Source organism: Protopterus annectens, chromosome 5.part0 (genome assembly GCF_019279795.1).
Source record: "Protopterus annectens isolate FY-2018-M chromosome 5.part0, PAN1.0, whole genome shotgun sequence".
In the NCBI taxonomy this organism is placed as follows: domain Eukaryota; kingdom Metazoa; phylum Chordata; order Ceratodontiformes; family Protopteridae; genus Protopterus; species Protopterus annectens.
In genome coordinates this window covers 928933020-928955403 of record NC_056735.1, presented here as the reverse complement: position 1 = coordinate 928955403, position 22384 = coordinate 928933020, and positions in this window count along the sequence as shown.

The window sequence follows — 22384 nt, the reverse complement described above, 5'->3', positions numbered from 1 at the left end:
CATATTTTTGGGGGTATATTCTGCAGTTGTATCAAAGTGAGCCTACATATCTCAACTGGAATAGCAAGTATGCATGCATTAGTCTGTAGGCCAAACCAACAGTACAGTAGTAGACAGTAGTCAGAGGTTGTGGGTTCATATACCACACTTGCTAGCTATACAACACTGTTAATTTGTCATCAGTATTGTATGGTACATTCAAACCACTATAGCAGTGGCACAAATGGCCTGCTGTAAACTGTAATCTGTATATCTGGAACTTGCATATGTACAATATATGTACACATCAAAGATTGATTTAGCTGCAGTCTGTAGTATAGTGTGCATCTGTTATGAGCTGGTTAGTCTTAAAAGTAAAAAAGTTATCTGTTAGGAGTTGGTAGTCTTAAAAGTAAAGCTAACAGTATTGAGTCAAATAATTGTATCAATGAAGTTACTAATGTGCTCCCTATTTTATCCTCTCACCCCAACCCTTATCTTCTATTTTTTTCCCACAGGGCAGAGGGTAGACCTGCCTCAAAGGATCCTCCTGCCTCCACTCCACTGGCTATGGCACCAAGGCCGACCATGTCTGGAAAGCAACTCATCAGCACTCCCTCTGCTGCCCCTGCACTATCTGGCCCCTCAGGTATTCTGCCTTGCAGTATAGGCCAATAGTTCCCTCCAGGAGCAATGCTAGAGGTTGTGATTTTACCACCCATGATGAATGCCAGGGTTGGTGAGTAGGATTGTGTACTGCGCCGTTGCACACCTAAGCTGGATGGAGACACTACTCTCCATCATTGTACTTAATAACACAAGAAGGAGATGCAGACATCAGACACTGCAGCTATTGGTGCAGTGAGGTGACAGTGATGAAAGTCCAGTGGGTGATGACTCAATTCTCACTGTCACTCAGCTTGGCATCCATGGGTTCACAATGTCCCCATTTACACCTCAACCATACTGCCTTCTGTCCATGTGTCTTTTCATGTATGTCCTATATGTCTGTGATTGCTTCCTCACTTCCCCAACCTACATGACCCAGACATACCTACGTCCCTTCCCCAACATTCCTCTCTCTCTTTCAAAAAAAATTATCACGTTCCATAAAAAAAAAAAAAAAAAAAATCGTCCTATACATAGCTCTCCATTTTGCAAATGTGCCTTCTTGACACACTTGATTTTGTCCAATTGGCTATACAACATTATTCTGTTGTCATCACTCTTCTCTCTGGAGGTAACAGTCCAAATTCAGCTAATATTCAGCATATATGATCATTTTTTTTGCTATTAAAGAAACGGATAGCTACGGTTCTTTCCTACCACCCTCCTGAATATTCCTGCCCTCCTTAGCTTGCTCTCCATTTCACCACTTTCCTATCTTCCCCATTTCTTTTCTTTAAAGGCCTATTGTGGGATGGTGTGAATTGAGCACCAAAACACAGCAATGGCAAAAAGGAGCTACAAAAGCAATCATTGATATGTGCATATATTGCACATATGTATATCCACATCATACTGATTACAGTTTGCAGAAGGCCATTTGTGCCACTAGTATAGAGGTCTGAAGTTTTGAAAACTTTAACAGCATTGTATATATGGGAAGTGTGGCTTATGAACCCAAAAACTCTGACTACTCTGTAATACTGTATTGGTGTTTTATCCTACAGACTAATGTATGTATAGTTTCATTTTACAGTTGAGAGATGCATTCTCACTGATGTTTGAGAATATGGAAGTGTTGCTTTGTGCTACATACTAATACATGCATACTTTCTTTTACAGTTACAATATCAATATGCATGCTCAGTTTGATACAGCTGTATTAAATTCCAAATAAGCTGTCTTCAAATGTTAATGCTACAATACTGTTCTGATGCATACAGATCACATGCTTCTCACATTCTTGCAAATCTCGTGGCATGGGCCCTCACATTAAGAGCTCTCTCCATGGCAGCTGTGGAAAAAACAGAACAGAACAGAATACCATTATGAATACCAGTCCTGACTATATCCAGCTTTTAACTCTTTCAAGTAGTCACTGTAAGTGATACTTACACATTTGTGGGTTACCCCCAGTCCTAAATTCCCTGATCCAATGGTCAAGAGTATCCCTCTTCCTCCTTCTGAAGTTGTTGAAATGGTGTTGACATCGTTCACCAGTGTTGGGGATACCTATAGCACTGGTCAAACCCTGGCAATACTATTCCATGCTTCGGATTTGTATTCTGAGCCTGAATAGTTCCTTTGCAGTAACCAGGGCCCATGCTGCTGAACTAGCAGTTCAGCAAAAATTTTTGGACTCCTGGACACCCCACCTCTGCACTCAGAAGCATGATCCCTTGCCAGAAATACCAGGCATGACTACCACAGATCAAGTCCAATGTAGAATGAGGTTTTCCTGCCCATTGCACTTTATATCCTGATGTTTTGCTGCCGATTCCAGTTATCACGTGCTTATTGGGTGGAAGAACAGTGTTTGAAAATGTTGCACGATGCTTATCATCATGCAAACACAGTGTGCTGGTTTTCTGCTTCTAGTGTTTCTGCTACTTGGCACATCGTACAAACAATGGCCAAAAAAAAGAAAAAAATAAATTAAGAAAATTAAAGAAAGGGAAAGGCAAATGTTGTGCATCATATTATCCTTGGGCAGAATCACTGTTATCTGTGTCATAGCTCTAAACCTTCCATCTCCAAAAAGAAGAACAGTAGCCCTCATAATGTACAACAAAGAGGCAATATGTAGAAGGCATACTATGGCTTACTAACATCTGAAAGTAATGTGGAACGTCATGCAACATGAACTATTTAAGACCTAAAATGAGGTACATGAGAGGCCAGCAACCGTGCACAGAAATACTATCTGTATTCACATAAGAAGTTTCACGGCCAGCACAAGCCATGAAACCTTGCTTACAAGTGCCACCTCATTAATATGGATGGCATGATGCCATGTGATGTGCCACATCACGTCCTCCACAATAACATTCTGTGTAGGCTCTGCATGAAATGTACACAGAGTTTATTGAATAATTCTGGACACACACACACACACACACACACACACACACACACACACACACACACACACACACACACGCACACACACACACACACACTCACTCAGAACTCAAAAACTCATTAGACTGTTTCTGCCTGTGAAAAACTATGTTATCTTCATATTTTGCATATTATTTATATCCTAGCAATCTAAGCAGGTTTGCAATGGAAGTTAATATTTACATTCAAAGATTTGTCATATCATGAAGGAAAGAACCAACACTTCTTTAGCAAAAGCAAAAAGAGTAATGTGTCTGATAAGATGACTCTAACTGAATATTTCCCAGGGTTGCATAATTCCATGACCCCACTCTGTGTTTTTGTGAATCACTCTACTTTAAAAGTTCAGTGTAATATAGTTCAGTTAGTCTTTGCTTTATTTCTTGAAGTATATAGTTGACACTAGGATCAGTGAAGAAACTTTTTCATGGACTGCAGAAGAGAAGAGAGACAGAATTATGGTTGGAGTCAGTGAGCTCATATCTACGTATTTTATCTGTGAATCTTTCTTAGCTGTTAAGTGGCCTTAATGTCTCTGATGTAGTTAGATTACAGTTGTTTTCCACTAGTGGTAGTATTAGCAGTGGTAGCAGTAATATGAGTTATCTTATAGCCAGTGATAGTATTTGCAGTAATAGCAGTAGTAAAAGTTACCTTATGGTCAGTGTCTTTTCTAATGCCACTTCTCAATCCAAAATGTTTTGTATTTCCATGTGGAAGAGATATTCTTTGTATATTTAACTGTAAAAGTGTAATACTTATTTAAGCAGCTAATTTATTCAGTTTCAAGACAACATTTGGCTATTTGCTTATCTGTTTGTACAAGGATAATTACAGACAGCTGGTGAAGTATAAGTGAAAGCTTTCATTTACTGAAGACAGAAGGCTGAGCAATAGCTACCATAATTTAATAAACAGCAGGTTCAGTTATTTTAAGGGTGTACAGTAAATGCACCCTTGGTGTGCCATATTAGTGGTAATGTGTTACTTCAAAACAGGACGAGTAGTGGCATTGAAAATGTTTTATTAGCTCCTCTTGTAAATTATTGTATCTGAGAATGTCACCATTCCAGCCATGATACAGTTACTGCTACTAAAGTAGCACATAGAGGTACTGGCCAGACAGTGAGGTGATGAAATCTTGTGAAGCCAAACACAATAGACTTGCTCTCCAGAAGTATAGTGTGGGAATTGTTTTGGTGTGGTAGGCAATGATCAAAGTCCAGGGTAGCAGTGTTAATGTTCTATTTACTAGAGGCTGTTACACCTAAGCATGTCATGTGCATAGCTGATTTTAGGTAAACATTAGCAATGTTTCTGTCTTCTTATATGTGTGGTCTCCAATTTAGAATCTTTATTTATATATTTAAATCTGATGTAGGAATTTTGTATATAGTTTTCTGTGTGTTGTTTATTTTCTTGTTTGAACATTTCAAAACTTCATTAAAACTATTTAAAAAAGAAATATACTTTGTTAGGTAATACCTGACAACTGGCAATGGCACAATTGAGTTGGCTATATCTAATTTGAATGACATGGTAAAATATTCCCTTGAGAAAATAATATCATCTCACTGTTACTTTGCTGCTCAGTTAATCCTATATGAGAAGTCGAAGGCACTCTCTGATTAATACTTTAGTTCACACTTATTTTATCATTCATTTAACTGTAATGAGGGCTTTGTGTCAGGAAAGAAAAAAAAAAAGGAAAAGTCCTGACTGTGACCCAGGCAGCCAGGGGCTGATTGGTGATTTTGGGTGCTACAAGATCTTGCAGGTGAAGGGTGGAATTAGAAGATAATGATGGCTTAACTACCATTTGAAAATAGGTCAATGCATATCCCATTGTAGGAATGGCAGGTCAGATCAAAGGTGTGTGCTCAATGTGAAAGGAAATAACAAGGAAAGCATCTATCTCTATCTTTTTCAGGCTAGGCATAGGAGGAGTACAGAAGCATGTACATGCATAGCACCTAGTCTGCTGACAAGCAGGGAAAGAAGTTAATAGCAAACTGAAATTTTCTGCAACCTTGCAGAATGATGACCCATAATCCCCAACTCTTTCCTTCTGTACCTGCCATCCCTACGTAATAGGAAGATGGTGAGAAGATGGTCAGAATGGGGTTCACTGTTTGGAGAGGTCAGGAGGCAGGGTTGTCCCCTTTACATCCTGCCATTTCCAGATAGATACATCACACAAATGTGTGATGTAACCATGTCCTTTATCTCAGGTAACCCAACCCCATCAACAACCAGAGGTACCATTTTCAAATGCCATATACAGTGATTGCATGCAATAAATATACAGTGAAGCAAAGACATTTAAATATAAGCATCAGGCTGTAATATATGAATAAGTGTCAGCAGCCATAATTCCCAAGATCACTTTAACCTTAAGAGTCAACCAGTAACAATCAAAAAGAAGCCAAAATGGGACCATTGGTATCTCTTCATTTGCTAACTGTGGTCACGATTCCAAACTTCAGTCAATCTAGAAACAAATTAAAAGATGACAAGTTCCCGGTTCCTAAAACCACCATAATCATAAGTGTAAATCAGTAGCAGAACATGAATGCTTATCACAGAGATTAGCTTTAGGCTGATGTGATTTTTGCAGCAAGATCCTACCTGACAGTTGGCAGGCTTGACTTGTAATGTAGCTCTATGACAAGTATTTGTACTACATTAGTGTGACCATTCCCTTAGAGATCATTTTATATCAATGCTGGTCTGTGCCACAGAGGTCTATTCATAGAAATGTCAATATGCAGTACTAGAAAACTTCAGAACTACAACATGTCAGCAAGGCTCAGAATTTCATCTTCACTACACCATGCATATTGCTGGTTTGTTGTTTTATTGTTTTCTCATACTTGCTTTCAACAAATCCCAACTGGCCAAGACTATACTGTACTAACCGGAGTAAATAATCATCTTAAGCCAGTAGTGTGGGGGTCACTAGGCTCCTAGAAGCTATGGAACATTATTTACTTTAAGGTGCATTTTAAAGTGTCTTTTTCCAACCTTTTGCTCCAGTGATTGTCTGAACCAAAATAATGATAAGGAAAATAAAATTTGTCCTTATTTTTTTCTCTAGAAAGATATAAGTTGTATGGAAGGCTTAATGTTCAAATCTGTCAAAACAGTATTTCCCAATAAAAAAAAAAGAAGGAAAGAAAAAGAAATGCTCGTGAGGATGTATAAATCATATTTGAGAAGAGTGCTTAAATCCTTACCACAAAATATAATAAAGTCACCTTCTCTGCATCTCAATAGTGCTTAATAAGAATGATGGTATAGGACCAAATGGCTACAGCCATATATTTTAAATTCTTGCTGTCATACATATAAACTGCATGTCTGTTAATTTGACAGTCATGCAAAAGACCAGAGTGCTGACTTGCTAATAAACAGCTTCCTGTGACAAAAGGTTCAGGGTTCAAATCTTTCTGTCTTCATCTACCTACACTTGAGCAAGTCACTGAATGTTAAAGAGCTTTGGAGCAATTGCAAATTTTTCCAGGACTACATGCCTAATAACTATGAATCTATTATTGCTGTTTGTCAATCATTACCTAATAGGTGGGGGTTAAGGTCTTTTCTTCACCAATACAAGGTACAGGGTTTGATTCTGACCACTGATTATTGTTTAGGCTTATAATAAGCTATACACTGATAGTCTAGTATTTCCTATGAACTTATCTCCAAAATACAGATGCCTTCATTGTACCTATCTAATATCAGACTGACACAAAAGTAAACAAACAAGCTCACTTTTTGCTGTTAGATGTATATATACACAGTATGCCTTCTTAATCTTACCCCCTAAAATAGCTACCTGTATACAAGTTTGATATCTAATTGACAGGAAAGTAAAAAAAAATTAATGATTACAGTCATGAATTCAAATATATTCTTATGATATCATCTGTATACTCCTTTGATGTTTATCTATAAAGTTAAATAAATAATTATTACACTTTTCAAGTCCCCAAACAAGCTATAGTGATATTCTATCACAGCTCTGAGGTTTGATTGTGAGGAAAGTTACAAGAAATAGTAGCTGTGTTTACCATGGCATTACACAGGCTATACTCATCTTCTTTGCATATGGCTAAACTGGGCCAGTTTTTCATTAGTTAGAGTTTATGGCACAAGGCCCTACTAAGCCTACATCAAAATCCATTTATATCAATTATTCGTCAAACTTGTATACAGGCCTGGTTTTGGGCGCAACCAGGTGTTCAGAATCTCTGATGATCTAGATGTTCTGTGATATATTTTATGCCTTATTTTTGAAAGCTAATGACTAGTAAACTGCTCTTTTTAATGCTATTTGGAAGAGTTATCTATGTTTCCCAGGAATATTGCGTGTCCACAAATAAAAACTGGTAAAATTATTTTTCACACATGTAAACACATACACACACACACACACACACACACACACACACACACACACACACACACACACACACACACACACACACACGGCACACTTACCTGCAGGCAAATTGGAGAAATGATAATTTACCTGTGTTATCTCATCCCCCACCTACCACCCTGCAGCTAATCATCAGCTCTTTATCTCATTTACAAAGTCTATAGGACTCACTTTACCCTCTCATGGGCTCAACCCAATCCATGTTTGAGGCTGGAGAGGAGCTTGATGGCACTCACACCCAAAGTATTTATGTGGGGTCCACAAAAGTTTCCTTCAGGAGGTGCATGCATATATCTGTACATGTGCAACCTCCAGACCAAGAATTATACTGTTTGTAGAGTGGAACTTGCCAGGCTCATAATGCTGTTATTATATTAATCTTAGGCAACCACCCTCCTCCCATGGTGGGCTAGCTGGTATTGGCTACAAACTCCCATTCTCCCCCACCAAATCCCTCCAGCAGCCATGACACTAACTAAACAACAGTAGTCTGGAACACAATCAGAGCTTTATCTATCTATGCCTCAGGACCAACCTATGTCATGTCTTTGTGAGTATAAAGAAACCAGAGGACATAGATAAAGCCCACACAGAGACAGAAAGGATTTACAGAATCTACACAGAAGGGACTAGAGTCATGAACTCGGACAGCCAAACACTGTGAGATGATAAAGCTACTCTCTGCTCCATTGTGCCAATCATCAGTTACGATCACACACATCTTGCACAGAATACTAAATTGGCCCCTTACTGCATACACTGCTGATGCCTGACTATAATACAAAGTGAACTAATTTATGGCCAACACCCACTTCAAGACATATGAACAACAATATGATTTCAGCAAATACAAAGCCAAAAACCAAACTGGTAAACACCCAGTATATAGTTCCAAACAAAACAGTCCAAGAAAAAAAAGCAAAAGGAACTCATAATATGATGCAAAAATAAGTTCAATAGCAAAGATTTTGAGATAAAACTCTTCTTTCTATGCTTAAAATCATACTAAAACACATTTTCAAATATACACCACATGAACAAATCCAAACCAATAGAAGCACAGCAACAATCAAATAATTAAAATAAACAATTAAGTGCTTATTTCATGGAAAAGAGTAACAAAAATACACTGCATAAATCAAAAAACAACAAAACATAAAGGCTAGAACCACTAGGCTGGAAATAAAACATAGCAGTCACACAAGTAGTATCCAAAGCATTTAATGGTGCTTCCTGGTACCTTGGCTCAAAAGCCTTCAAGGGAATGATTTTTATACCATATTGAACATTTTATATATACAAATTTAAACAATTGATTCACTAATTATTACATCATTACTTCAATTCCAAATACCATCAACCAATTAACTGTAAAACTACAAGCTTAACCCGTCACAAACAAAACTGCATATAACACCCAGCACATGATAAATATATGATTAGTTATATGTGTCTTTGACACCGAAGAGAGTAACATCATGTAAAAATGTATAAAATATATAACATTCTGAACAAGAATTCATACTCAACAGTATTACAAACGACAAACCTAACCCTTCATAGGCAAAACTGCATATACCACCCACTGCATGAAAATATATATGATTGATTGTGTGTGTCTTTAACACCCAAGAGTATAAAATCATATTAAAATATATAATAATCCAAACAAGAATTCACACTCTACAATATTGCACTGCCATCTGTTAAGAAATCTAGTATAAAAAATAACTTATGCTTGTACAACCCTTATATTAAGAAAAATTAGTCTTGAATTCCTGGTTTAAAGCCTTGGGGTAAAATGTTCCAAAATTAATAATCAATTTTGTTTCTAATTTTAACAACTTTTGCAAAAGGATGGCACTTTGATGGGGGCTTCATATGCCCCTTCATATGCTATTATTTTTATGAATCATTTTGAGAATTTGTTTATTATAATACTGAATTTTTTGCACATAGATGATTTGATTTTTTTTGAAGGGGTTATATCACACAATTTCAGGGTTTCATAGATAATCTGAATAGCAATAGTTTTGGTTTGCAATTCACTTATAAAACTGTTGTGGAGAGGATTCAATTTCTTGATTTGGAATTTTTTTGTGACAGGAAATCAAAAAGTGTCTTTTAGGCCCTTCAGTAAAGAGACTGCTGTCAACAATTTTTTATGAGCTGACAGCATGCAGCTCCCTCATTTGCTGGCTTCACTTCTTTTGGATGAATATAATTGTATTTTCAACAATACTTGTGACAAGTGTACCTTGGATGAGGAATTTCAGAAAGTCATACATAAGCTTTTGGAGTGAGAATATGTTCCAGCTGTTCTTGATGGGGCTGAAAAAAGATTTGGAAGATTTGGGAATTTGGCAAAAATGGCATGTGCTTTTTCTAACAATACACGGGGTAGACCAAAGTTAGGATCAACCGGCGCAGTTAGATCAGATAGACAGGATAGAATATTTTTTGTTTTTAAATATTCTCCCTTTTCCAATGTCTTGAGGGAAGCTGTTGAGAGGTTTTGGCCCATGGTATGTGATGATCCCACTTTGATAAATTTGTTTCCTTAAAGAATAACATTTTCATATATTAGGTTCTTAAATCTAAAGGAGTTATTAAACTTGAAGAAAGGTGCTGGAGATCATGCCCAAATGGGCTGTTATTCTTGTGGAAGTTGCACAATGTGTGGTAGAATATGAAATTTGGATGGGGGCAGCATTAATGGTAGAAAGTGTAAGGCCATGAGTATCTTTAATTGCCGATCTTGTAGGGTTGTATACATCATTGTTCGTGGGTGTATACCCACAAAGTGGTATGTAGGACAAACCAAGAGAATGGCTAACAGTCACATTTTGGAACACTTGGGTGACATCAGACATGGTAGAGTAGAAAATCCTGTAGCAAATCATTTCCAAACAGTTCAAGGTGGTTCGGATGCCAGTTTATTTTTTAGTATTTTGGCCAAACCTCTTAAGAAACAGGGAGATGAATGTTTGATTAATTTATTAAAATTAGAAACAAAATTGATTATTAATTTTGGAATGTTAAACCCCAAGGGTTTAAACCAGGAATTCAACACTAATTTTTCTTAATATAAGGGTTGTACAAGGATAAGTTATTTTTTGTACTACATTTCTTAACAGCTGGCAGTGCAATATTGTAGAGTGTGAATTCTTGATTGGATTATTATATATTTTAATATGATGTTATACTCTTGGCTGTTAAAGACACACACAATTGATCCTATATATTTTCATGCGCTGGGTGGTATATGTAGTTTTGTCTATGAAGGGTTAAGTTTGTCATTTGTAATACTGTTGAGTATGAATTCTTGTTCAGAATGTTATATATTTTTACACATTTGTACATGATGTTACGCTCTTGGGTGTCAAAGACACACGTAATTAATCAAATATTTATCATGTGCTGGGTGTTATATGCAGTTTTGTTTATTAAGGGTTAAGCTTGCAATTTTTTAGTTAATTGGTTGATGGTATTTGGAATTGAAGTACTGATGTAATAATTAGTCAATTAGTTGTTTAAATTTTTATATATAAAATGTTCAATATGGTGTGAAAATCATTCCCTTGAAGGCTTTTGAGCCGAGGTACCAGGAAGCACCATTAAATGCATTGGATACTACTTGTGTGACTGCTACATTTTATTTCCAGCCTTGCAGTTCTAGCCTTTGTGTTTTGTTGTTTCATGGAAAAAGAGACCTTCTCTTGAGAATAGGTTTTAAACTCACAGTATCATTCAGCCCGGGGCATATACGCTTGAAAGTAATTAATCCATCTATAGTCAACATTCTAAGTAAACAACACAATATCGCTGCTTCTAATGCTTCTTTCAGTTGGGCTATCCTTTCTTTTAACATCCTGTTGGTTTTTCCAAAATAAAATTAGCTATATATTTATCAGTAATCCAGTGGGTAAACTTGAGACATTATGTTGTCTTATTTATATGCTTGATAAATTTGACTATAGGGTTCTTTAAATGCCCCCAAATAATGAACATGTCATCCAAAAAGCGAGTATAGAATATAAAATATTTTTCAACACGTGTGTTGAACAAATATTTTTTCCCCATTGCAGCATTACTATGTTTGTGAATAGGCCACCACAGGATGACGCCATAGCCACCCCTTTTTTTTGCAAACAGATATCCTTTTCAAAGGAGATGAAATTATTCTGAAGCACCATTTCCAATAGTTGTTCATACAAATGTATATGTTCTTGTCTCACACCCTTTTCAAAGAGGTATTCAGTAAATCACTCTACCGCCACTTGTATGTGGTATAACTAAGTACAAATCTTTTACATCTATAGTTATAAAGATGTAGGATTTTCTGACTGGAATATTTTCAATTTTGTGCAAAAATTCCCATGAGTCTTTGTATATTAGTCTTTTTCCCTTGGGCCAAGTGTTTAAGCTTGATGTTCAAAAATTTTACCAACAAGTGGGTTATGGAGCCCCTAGTATCAACTATCAGATGTATAAGTGGTTGTCTTATAGTCTTATGTAATGTTGGCACCCCAAAAAAGGATGGGGTCCTAGGGTATTGTATGTTCAGGAAACTATACTCATCTATTGTAATTGGCTTCTCTATAAACAAATCCGCAATATTACCTTTGATTTGCCTGTATGCATTATTCATTTCATTCACTGACACTTTCTCATATGCAGCTGTCTGCAAAATATCTCTCATTTTTGTGTTATAAGCATTGGCATTCATTAAAATGAACCCCCCCCCAATCAGGTTTCATTATTCTCACACAGTTGTTTTTCTTAAATATATCCAATTTGTTTTTTCTCTATATCAGATAGTCAGGGCATGCATATTTGCATCACTTCTTACCTTCTGATTCCTTTTTTGCAATTCTCTTAAATCCAACTCAAATAGCTTCTCAAAGCATATAACAGTGTTATATAAGGGGATTATACAGTATGTGCTAGAAATACTCAGTGGATTCATATCAGTGTTTATATTTTTAAACATACATATAAAACTTAACTTTCTAGTGTATTGTTTCAAATCCATCAGCGTATTAGCTATGCCCAGCCTTTTGCTAGGTACAAAAGTGAGCCCCTTTGCAAATAATCAAACAATCATGTTGATCAATACTCATGGTGGAAAAGTTAACTAAAGCCACCTTTTGTGCTAGTCACCATCAGGTGAAGTGGTAGTATTCCTTCATCACAGTCATGTACTGGATTCAGCACTAGTTGGGATATCTCCTGGTTCTGTTCTGCCCTCTGTACATGGTTTAATGTACTGGCCCTTTAAATGGTAGCTCATTCATTCTGGAGGACTGGCAATCACATGAGTGATGATGTTATTTTAAATGTTGTGCATATAAAAGAAGTTCACTGAATTTGTAAAGTATCTATTAAAGTTTTTTTTTTTTTTCTTACTTATAGAAGACAAAAAGTGCTTTATCTTTTGAAATGGCATTTTGAAGCTTTTCAAACAGGTTATGTTGACCTACTTTGCACTGCTTTAAGAGATTTTAAATGCATTAAAAGCCTGAATTTTATTTGTCAGCGTTTGTAGCTTTTTAGTTGTGCTTACACCTGCTACTGAATAGTTCATAGAAACTACACTTCATAGGTAGGTACTAGGTAACTGCCCTTACAGGCCATTTTAAGCCAGTTTCCTTTCACTGGTGAGAATCATTGTACCTGTAAGGTAAACACCTTTACCATTATGCCAACCCCAACTCCCTTATCAAAAATGAATGACAAACCAATATTCAGCGGCAACTTTCAGAGAATAGCATGCTTTTGGGGTAAGTAAACAAAGTGCTGTTAATCCTTTAACTGAATTATGAACATCTGGAACTGCAGATAAAACATGACCAAGGCTATCAGTTATGAATATATAGAAGTACATTCTTATGTTCAACACATTTCCTTCTTCTACATGCATATATACACCCTGACTAAGCCTACATTTTGATTTACAACAGAATGAGATTTCTGTTTTTATAGAATCAAAGAGTAACCTATATTTAAGCTCTTTCTCTGGCTCTAAAAATCTTTATTATTAAATTCTGATCAAGCTGTTTGTGAAAAATGTTATGTAGTCAGTCATTATGTTATCCTGCCACAGCAGACAAGATTTATGTTGACAGCCTCTTTGGAAATCATTATTGAAATAAATGAAGCAGAAGTTGCTAAGCAATGAACCTTATGATGTAGAAACAATATTAATTTCCAGCTGAAAGACAGAACTTTATTTTCCTTTTTAGCAAAGCGTGACTTGATTAATATTGTCTCTCCTGAGCCAATAACCTACTTTTTGGCTTTCTAGGAAAATAATTTTGCTATAATTTCTTTTCTTGATGTTCACTTACAAAACAGTTTTCTTAACGCTTGAAAGGATGCAGAATTGTTTGATCATATTTATATTATAGATGGATGCCAGTAAGTACATATGCAATAATAGTCATCATTCTATTAGCTTTTTTTTTTATTTCTTCAAATCTTTTGTGTTTCTTATACCACAACAGGAATAGACCCCATTCCTAAGACAAAATATGATAAAAGTTCATGAAATTAGTATTGTTTCAATCTTTGATGTCAGCCAAAAGTGCTCTTCGCAGCACCTGCAATGTGCCCAGTAATGACTCCTTCTTCAATTCATATGGAGTTGCATGTATTAGTAAGATATCTAAATACGATTGTAGATTTGTTTTTATAAGTCCCATTGCTCCTACTACTGTTGGGACTGTCTGGGTATCTTTCTTCCATATTGCCCTAATTTCTGCCTGCAAATCCTGATATTTTATGACTTTGTGTCTCTGTACACAAGACACTGCAGTCAATGGGTGTGAGGATTTCAATGATCAATGCTACTTCTGTCTTCTTTTCATGGACCACTATATCCAGTTTTCTAGCATCTATCTTTTGAACTGTTGGTAATGGATAATTCCATGTGATGTAAACTTCATCATTTTCTATGATGCTTTGTGGCTCATGTTTCCCAGTGTTTTTCAGCCACTTCAATACCATAATGTTTGCACAATCCCCAGTGCAACAATCTTACCACATTATTATGTCTTTCAGTATACAGACCTTCTGCCATTAGTATGTGAGAACCAGCAACGAGGTTTGTGACTGTTTCCAATTCGGTTTTACAAAACCTACATTTGTTTGTTTCTCCCACATGTTCAATGGACATTGTAAACCAACGTGTATGCAACCTACTATCTGGGGCTGCCATTATTAACCTTTCATCTCTTGGTTTTAATTTGCCTCTCCTTAACCTTTCCTGCATTTGTTCCTGGTCAACATGAGGTTCTTCCAGAAGTTTTCTATACTTGTAACTATATTTATGCATTTTCCACATTTCTTGCCTTCTCATCTGGTCCTTCACCTTATATTCTTTCTTTTATTTTTTGACACATTCAGTTGCTGCCTGATTTTTATCTACTTCTTGTTTGCTTTCCATTCTTGCTTGACACTGATATGCTTCTGCTAGATTAAGCAAAGAATTCATTTTAGATTTATTCTCCTCATGTTTCAAAACTTTCACTATGTTTGGGTCTTGTAAAGTCAGTAGATATGTGTGGAGGCCCATGATTGTAGATCTATACATGTAATTAATTTCAAGGAGGCCCATCCCTCCTTTGGAAAGGGGAATATATAATCTTAGTATGCACTGATTTTTATAAATCATTTGATGAGCATGAAGCATTCTTTTTGTTTTCCTATTTAATCTATCCAACACGTTTTGGGGCCAGTCAATCACTTCAAAACTGTAAGTTAGGACTGGAAGAGCAAATTGGTTTATAGCTTGGATTATGATCCTAGATGGCAACGCTGTTTTCACGATTAATTCAAGTCTTCTAAAGTATTCCTTACTAAGTTTTATTCACATTTGTTCATGTTTTATTGTTGATCATTCATCAATTCCCAAATATTTATACACTCCCTCTTGCTCAAGTTCTTTTATATCACAATCTTGTCCCAAACTGATGCTTTCCTGGTGCTGCAGTTTTCCTGCCTTAAAGGTTGCTTTTGCACATTCAAGACCAAATGACGTTCTTTTATTATCTAAAAAAGTTGTGACAACTTGCAGTACTTTCAGTTCCTCATCTGATGAGCTACACAGTTTTAAATCATTGACAAAGAGAAGATGAGAACTCTTTACACTTTGTTGTTTTCTAGGAGCCAAATTATTTCCATGGCCTAAACTGTTAAGTAGACAGCTTAATAAGTTATGGGCAAGGCAGAATAGCAGCGGTGACAGAGAGTCACCTTGGAATATGCCTGGGATAATAATTTCTCCTTTATTGTGGCTTAATTGCAAAGTGGTCTGCCACTTTTTCATGGTCACTGCAATTTAGTCAATCAGTGTAGGATGTATCTTATACATTTGTAAGCACTCTTTATCCATGAATGTGGGATACTATGAAATGCTTTTTTGTAGTCAATCCATGCCATACTTATATTCTTCCCCTTTTTACAGTTCTCCACTATGACATTATTTAACAACAAATGATACTTTGTTCTATATGACTTTCTTTTGTTGCCCTTTTGTTCTAATGCAATAATTGCATTTTCTTCAAAATGACTATAAACTCTGTAGGCATCAGTTCCCATGTATAGTTTATATGTTGTTGGAAGGGCAGTTATTGGTCTATAATTTTTGGGGTGGCTTGTAGGTTCATTCTAAAGTAGGAGCATTGTTTTTCCTGTTATTAGCCAGGTTGGTGTCTGTTCAGGGTGCGCATATAAATAGTTCTTACTCATAGCTAAAATCTTTTTGCAAAGATGTTAATACTTTTAACCAAAAGTTAGGTACTGCATCTGGGCCATTTGTTTTCCAGTTGGAGGCTTTTCTTAACTTTGTTTCAGTCTCTCTGACTATTACATCATCCCACTTTATATTCTGTACCTTTAAACTTCTTATTCTTTATTTTACTTCTATCCATTTAACATCTCTGTTATGTTTTCATAAATACTTCTCCAAAATGTATCTATTTCTTGTTTTCTTCATGGTCTTTCAGTTACTTTTACCTCATTTCCCAGTTCTCTGTAAAACTTTTTGGAGTCATGAATAAATTGCTTATTTTGTACTTTTCTATTTATCTGCGTATCTTCTAAGTTGTTCCGCCTGTGCTGAGAATTTTTGCTTGTTATTTGTAATAGTGCATAATAGATCCTGGTCTGTTCTAATACTGCACATTGCTTTTATCATGTCTATCTTTCTTAGTATTTTTGTTGATCTGCTCCCTCTTCTATGTTCTTCTAACAGTGACACTTCTTGTCTTAATTGTTTGATAGATTTCTCTGTTCGATACGTCAATGATGGTATTTGATTTTTCCCCTTCCTTTCCCTCACTACCCCGTGTTCTTGTGGCAGAACTTTATCAGTTATTAATTTAGCTGCACAGTCATATATCCTGTTTACTTCTGTTATATCGCGTGGATCTCTACTGACAGTCCTAATTACTGTGTTCATTTGTTTTATCAAACCTCTGCCTTTTTGAGTTTTATTGACCTTCTGCAATCTATTTCTCTCATTGATCTTACTATGTCTGTCTATCTCTATTAAATCAAGCAACTCTTCTCTTAGTTTGTTTTCTTCTAAATTGAGGGCACATCTTTTATTTTCTATTTCCTATGGGCATTCTATAGAATGTTCTATAGCATCCTCCTGTGGTACATTCTCTTCAATTTCATCCTGTGCCATCTGTTGCTCTGGCATATGGGAACTCACTGGTCTATCACTCCTCAACGTTAAATGTGTCAGAGTTTCCACAGTTTCCTGTTCCTTCCCTTGCTGTCCAGCTTCAAGTCAGTGTTTATACTGGTTTGCTGTGGAAGGCTCCAAAATATCTTAATTTGGCACCTGACCAATTACTTCCTGCTCCACTGGTTCCCTCTTAATTTGGATATCCAGTGCTCTATCCTGGTGTGGTGCTTTCTAAATTAGATTATCTGCACTGCATCCTTCATTTTGCAGGTACTTTATAGCCTCAGTTTATATGTCTTTAACTTCTCCATTACTGATCTCCTTTTCTAGTTTTCCTCTTTGTCTTATGTTTTGTATTGTAACGTTTTCCATATCTGGATTCCTTTGCCTGTATTTTTCTTCAAATATCTTTGATGCTGCTCTTTTTGTATTGGTTAGTTTTGCTTTCTCCTTTACATAAATATTACACCATATTAAATCTCTTTTTCTTTCCCATGTCCATATTTCTTCTTCAGATGTCTCCTGATCTTCCTGTTTCTCCTTACTTTGTGCATTCGCTCCATCTTGCTCTGATGTAACCTGTATTAGAGCTTCTATACTAAATCCTTCACATTGCAGGCACTCTGTAACTTCATCTTCTACTATTAACTTACTCTTTACTAATCTCCTTTTCTACATTTAGATTTATGTGCTCCCTTGCACTCTATTTCTCAGTTCCTCTGTATAACCTAGTGGGTGTTATGAAAGCTGTGAATGCCGCATATTGTGTGAAGCTTTATTTATCTATGATTGCTTCCATCTATACAGTATGACTTTGAACAAACTATTTTGCCTGACCCACACTTCCAGTTTGCCTTTACATTGGCAGCATCATTGATGAATACCTAAAAACTGTATTCACATCCCTGAATTATATAATTTGAAGTGCATGAAAGTATTTTAGATTTTATGATTAAGTTAAATAGCTTTTAAATAATAGTGAAATCAGACTTCTGCAAGCCTTTTCAGTCCTTGACAAAAGCTTTAGTGTAACAGTAAAGGCATCAGGGTCTATATCACAAAGTCGAACTAACAAAAGTTTGATCATTGTAATATCGAACCCTAAAGTCCGAAACCCAGCAAAACCGAAAACATAGAACAGCAATTTTTTTTCCCAGGGAAAAGAATTGCTGTTCCGTGACAAAAAAAAAAAAAATTAACCTTAAACTTAAACTAAAGCCCCTACCCTTCCACTTAAATATATGAACTCCGTGATCGCACCACAGTGGAGGAAATAGCAAAACCCTAAAAACAGCCCGCCAATTTTTTTCCCCCTGAGAAAAGTCGGTGTCCTGTGGCTTTGCTATTTTCAACTTGTTTTAGTTTGACGTTGTAATATAGACCCAAGACAGGGTCTATATCACAACATCGAACTAACAAAAGTTTGAGCGTTGTAATATCGAACCCTAAAGTCCGAAATCAAACAAAACCGAAAACACAGAACAATAATTTTTTTCCAAGGGAAAAAAATCTCTGTTCTGTGAGAAAAAAAAAATTTAACCTTAAACTTAAACTAAAATGGGGGGGCTTTACTACTTAAATATACCAATTCCGAGATCACACCACAGTGGAGGAAATAGCAAAGCCCTGAAAATGGCCCACTGATTTTATTTTCCTGAGAAAAAAGTTGATGTGTTGTGGCTTCACTATTTTCAACTTTCGGACTTTAGGATTTGATATTACAACGTTCGAACTTGTTTTAGTTCGACATTGTAATATAGACCCAAGATAGAGTCTATATCACAACATTGAACTAAGAAAAGTTTGATCGTTGTAATATCAAACCCTGCAGTCCGAATCCCAACAAAACCAAAAACAGAGAACAGCAATTTTTTTTCCCAGGGAAAAAATCGCTGTTCCGTGACAAAAAAAAAAAAAAAATTTACCTTAAACTCAACCCTCGAAAATGGCCCACTAATTTTTTTCCCTGGGAAAAATGTCGATGTGCAGTGGCTTCGCTATTTTCAACTTTTGGACTTTAGGGTTCAATATTACAAGATTCAAACTTGTTTTAGTTCAACATTGCAATATAGACACAAAACATCAGGCTTTATATAGTCACAGTCATAGCAAAGTAAAAAGGCAACCAAACTGTTATACTTTACTAGATATTTTTATTGCTGTTAATGAGTTAATTCATTATTTCTTCATGGGTACCTGCTGTTAAGGTAAAGCTGCAAAGATACCCATAACCTTCCAGTAATCAACCATATCCATTAGATACTTAAAGACACTCTGCACAATACCTTTCATGTCCATAACCAGATGTATTTCTGATTGAATGAGTACCACTGTGCTTATAGGAAAGTATATACAGTACTGCATCACATTGAGAAAGGAAACAAAACAACTGATTCAGTGCTCCAGAAACATTCTTAACACAGATTTTTTTCTGCAGTACCTTGTACTCCACTGTTTCTTGTCTGAGCTGTTTGCACTAATAACTATTAAAGTATTCCATTTATTGTGTATCTCAAAATTAATATTTATCCCACTCAAGCCACATTTTGATTGTCTACCCAGCTCACTCCATTACACTAGACAGAACTGTATTAGAGCCTTCATTGTAACAAGCATTAAGCTCTTTTTTTTTAAAAAGAAACTAAAACTTCTTAATTCAATAAATTACGATGCATAATAGGTGCATTATTTTATTACATGGTCTAATCATAATTTTACTACTCTGTGCCAATGACCATTTGCAAAAGGGTTTGTAAAATAGAATTACCAAATAACACCAATGGATATATTCCTATGATGGTACATACAACAGACATCAGTTTGTATAACCACGGATAAATTCTTACATTATGAAGGTACACAGAAAGAAAACTGTATACTTACAGTAGTTATACAAAATCAACCTGCACTTTAGTGTAAAGGTTTAAGGATATGAGCTACTAACAAGTTGGATTACCTCGGTATTCATTTGCCAACTCTGTAACTCTAAGTAAGTCACTTAACCTGGGCATGGTGTCTACCAAAAACAAACAATCTAATAAATAAACTGGTAACATTAAGTAAAATTAAATTGTAAATTAAAGGAAGCAGTAATGGTAATAATTAATAAAAATAATAAAGAATATAATAGAAATTATAATGTAATCATAATAAGCTTCACAAAGACAGAAAACTAAATAAAATCTTCCCATATCTCTCTTTCATATCATACAGAAAAATATAACAACTGATAACTGATAACAATTGATTGTAATGCATTCCACTGACATATCAATGGCTTATGTCCATCCTAACAGAAAAAAAGAGTGAAATCTCTGCACACCCTTTAACCACAGATATAATGCACATAAAATTGTCTCAGCGGAAACACAAGCTCCAGGGTTCCATTTCTTCTGTTAACTAATGTGGTATACCTTATTAAGCATGTGGAACTGTGGTAAAGAAAAATAAAGAAATAAATAAACAAAAATTGGACATCACTGCAGCAACATATCTCTATAACAGTAACTCATGGTTCCTGCATTAACAAGGAACTTCAGGTCACAGAACACAAATGCATGCATAACATCCACACTTTGCAACAAGAACCCTCTACCCTATACCAGTTTCCACCACACTCTGCCCATTGGCTTCAGTTCTTGTACCCTGTGGGACCATTTGTTCCATGGAGAAGATCTAGACATTTCTGGACTAGGCAAGAGCACTACAGACCATTCAACCCACCTATTGTTCTCCAAAAATGTATTCATTCCCCAGTGGCTTGAGTCAGGTGGTAGGGAACAGGACAGCTTTTGTGTCCATAAAGTGGCCTGCCTGTGGAGCTATTTTCCTCAGTGTATCACTTGAGTTCCATACTTTTGCCTAACACATCTGGGAAGCATGCAGGTCTCCATGTCTCCACACACACACACACACACACACACACACACACACACACACACACACACACACACACACACACACACACACACACGCACGCTCGCACATGCACACACACATGCACACACACACACCACCCACATACATATTAGTTTATTAGACCTCAGGCTGCGATGTGCAACTAACACTGCTAGACGCATGTTCCGTGTAATGTGATAAGAGTATTATCCCAGCCTACACCCCCTCCACGACCACCACTACCACCAGGTTGGGCAAGCCAGCAGTAGCTATCAACTTACATCCACCCCAGCACATCTGCCTGCAATAACAGTTCTGTTAATATACAAGTCATAAAAATCATAGTCACAGCTCATTTTCTGTGCCACAGGTTGTGAGCAATTCTGTATTTTTCTTGTGAAACATTGCTTCTTAAATGGTATTGAATGCATTTTTAGTATATAGTGTCATACCCAGATAATCTGAAGATCTCTGTCTGTAAACACTATTACCAAAGGATATTTCACTGCTAAAACAACTATTGCAAAAAATTGTACCTTTCAGCATGGTAAATTAGTTTTCCTGTCAGACTGCATCAAAATAAACTACTGATTCGTGCCTGCATTTTATATATATAATATGCCTGTATCTGAGTCAGGCTTTTTGGTCAGCCTGTGTTATTAAAGACCTTTGCATTAGTCTGCACTGAAAATAAAGCAAAAAAAAAAAGAAAAAAAAAGAAATGTTTCAAAAGACAAGATGTCACAGAACACTGTTTACCAAAGAACAAAATTTAGAACCTTCAGTTGTAAACCATGTTGAAGTTCATCAGAACTAACAATTAAAACTACTCATTAATTAACATAATTTATATATCTAATGACACCATCACCTAATCAAAATGCAGTAAAGCAATAATTGCAAATCTAACATAGAAATGCATCATGTACAAGTTATTATTATTTGGTATTCTTGAGCCAATCTCCTAAAACATATTTTGTCAGATCTTTATGTATTAGTTTTAAAGATTTACATATGTTCCATAATGGCCTGATGAAAGAATGTTTGTTAGGGCTTTTGTAAATATTTCTGTAAATTGCTAATGTGTTTCTTGCTATTTCTAGCTAAATTTTCTATGCACCTCTTATGGTATTTGTGCTTCCTTGTTTCTACACTTACTTGGTACCATGACCATGAGGTTTGTTATATCAGAAGCTTCTTTTTAGACCAAATGCGCTGGAACATAAGTCACTTTTATAGGTTATGAAGGAAAATTTAAGCAGTGTTCTTATTTAACAGACTACCGGCATTATTCACAGCCC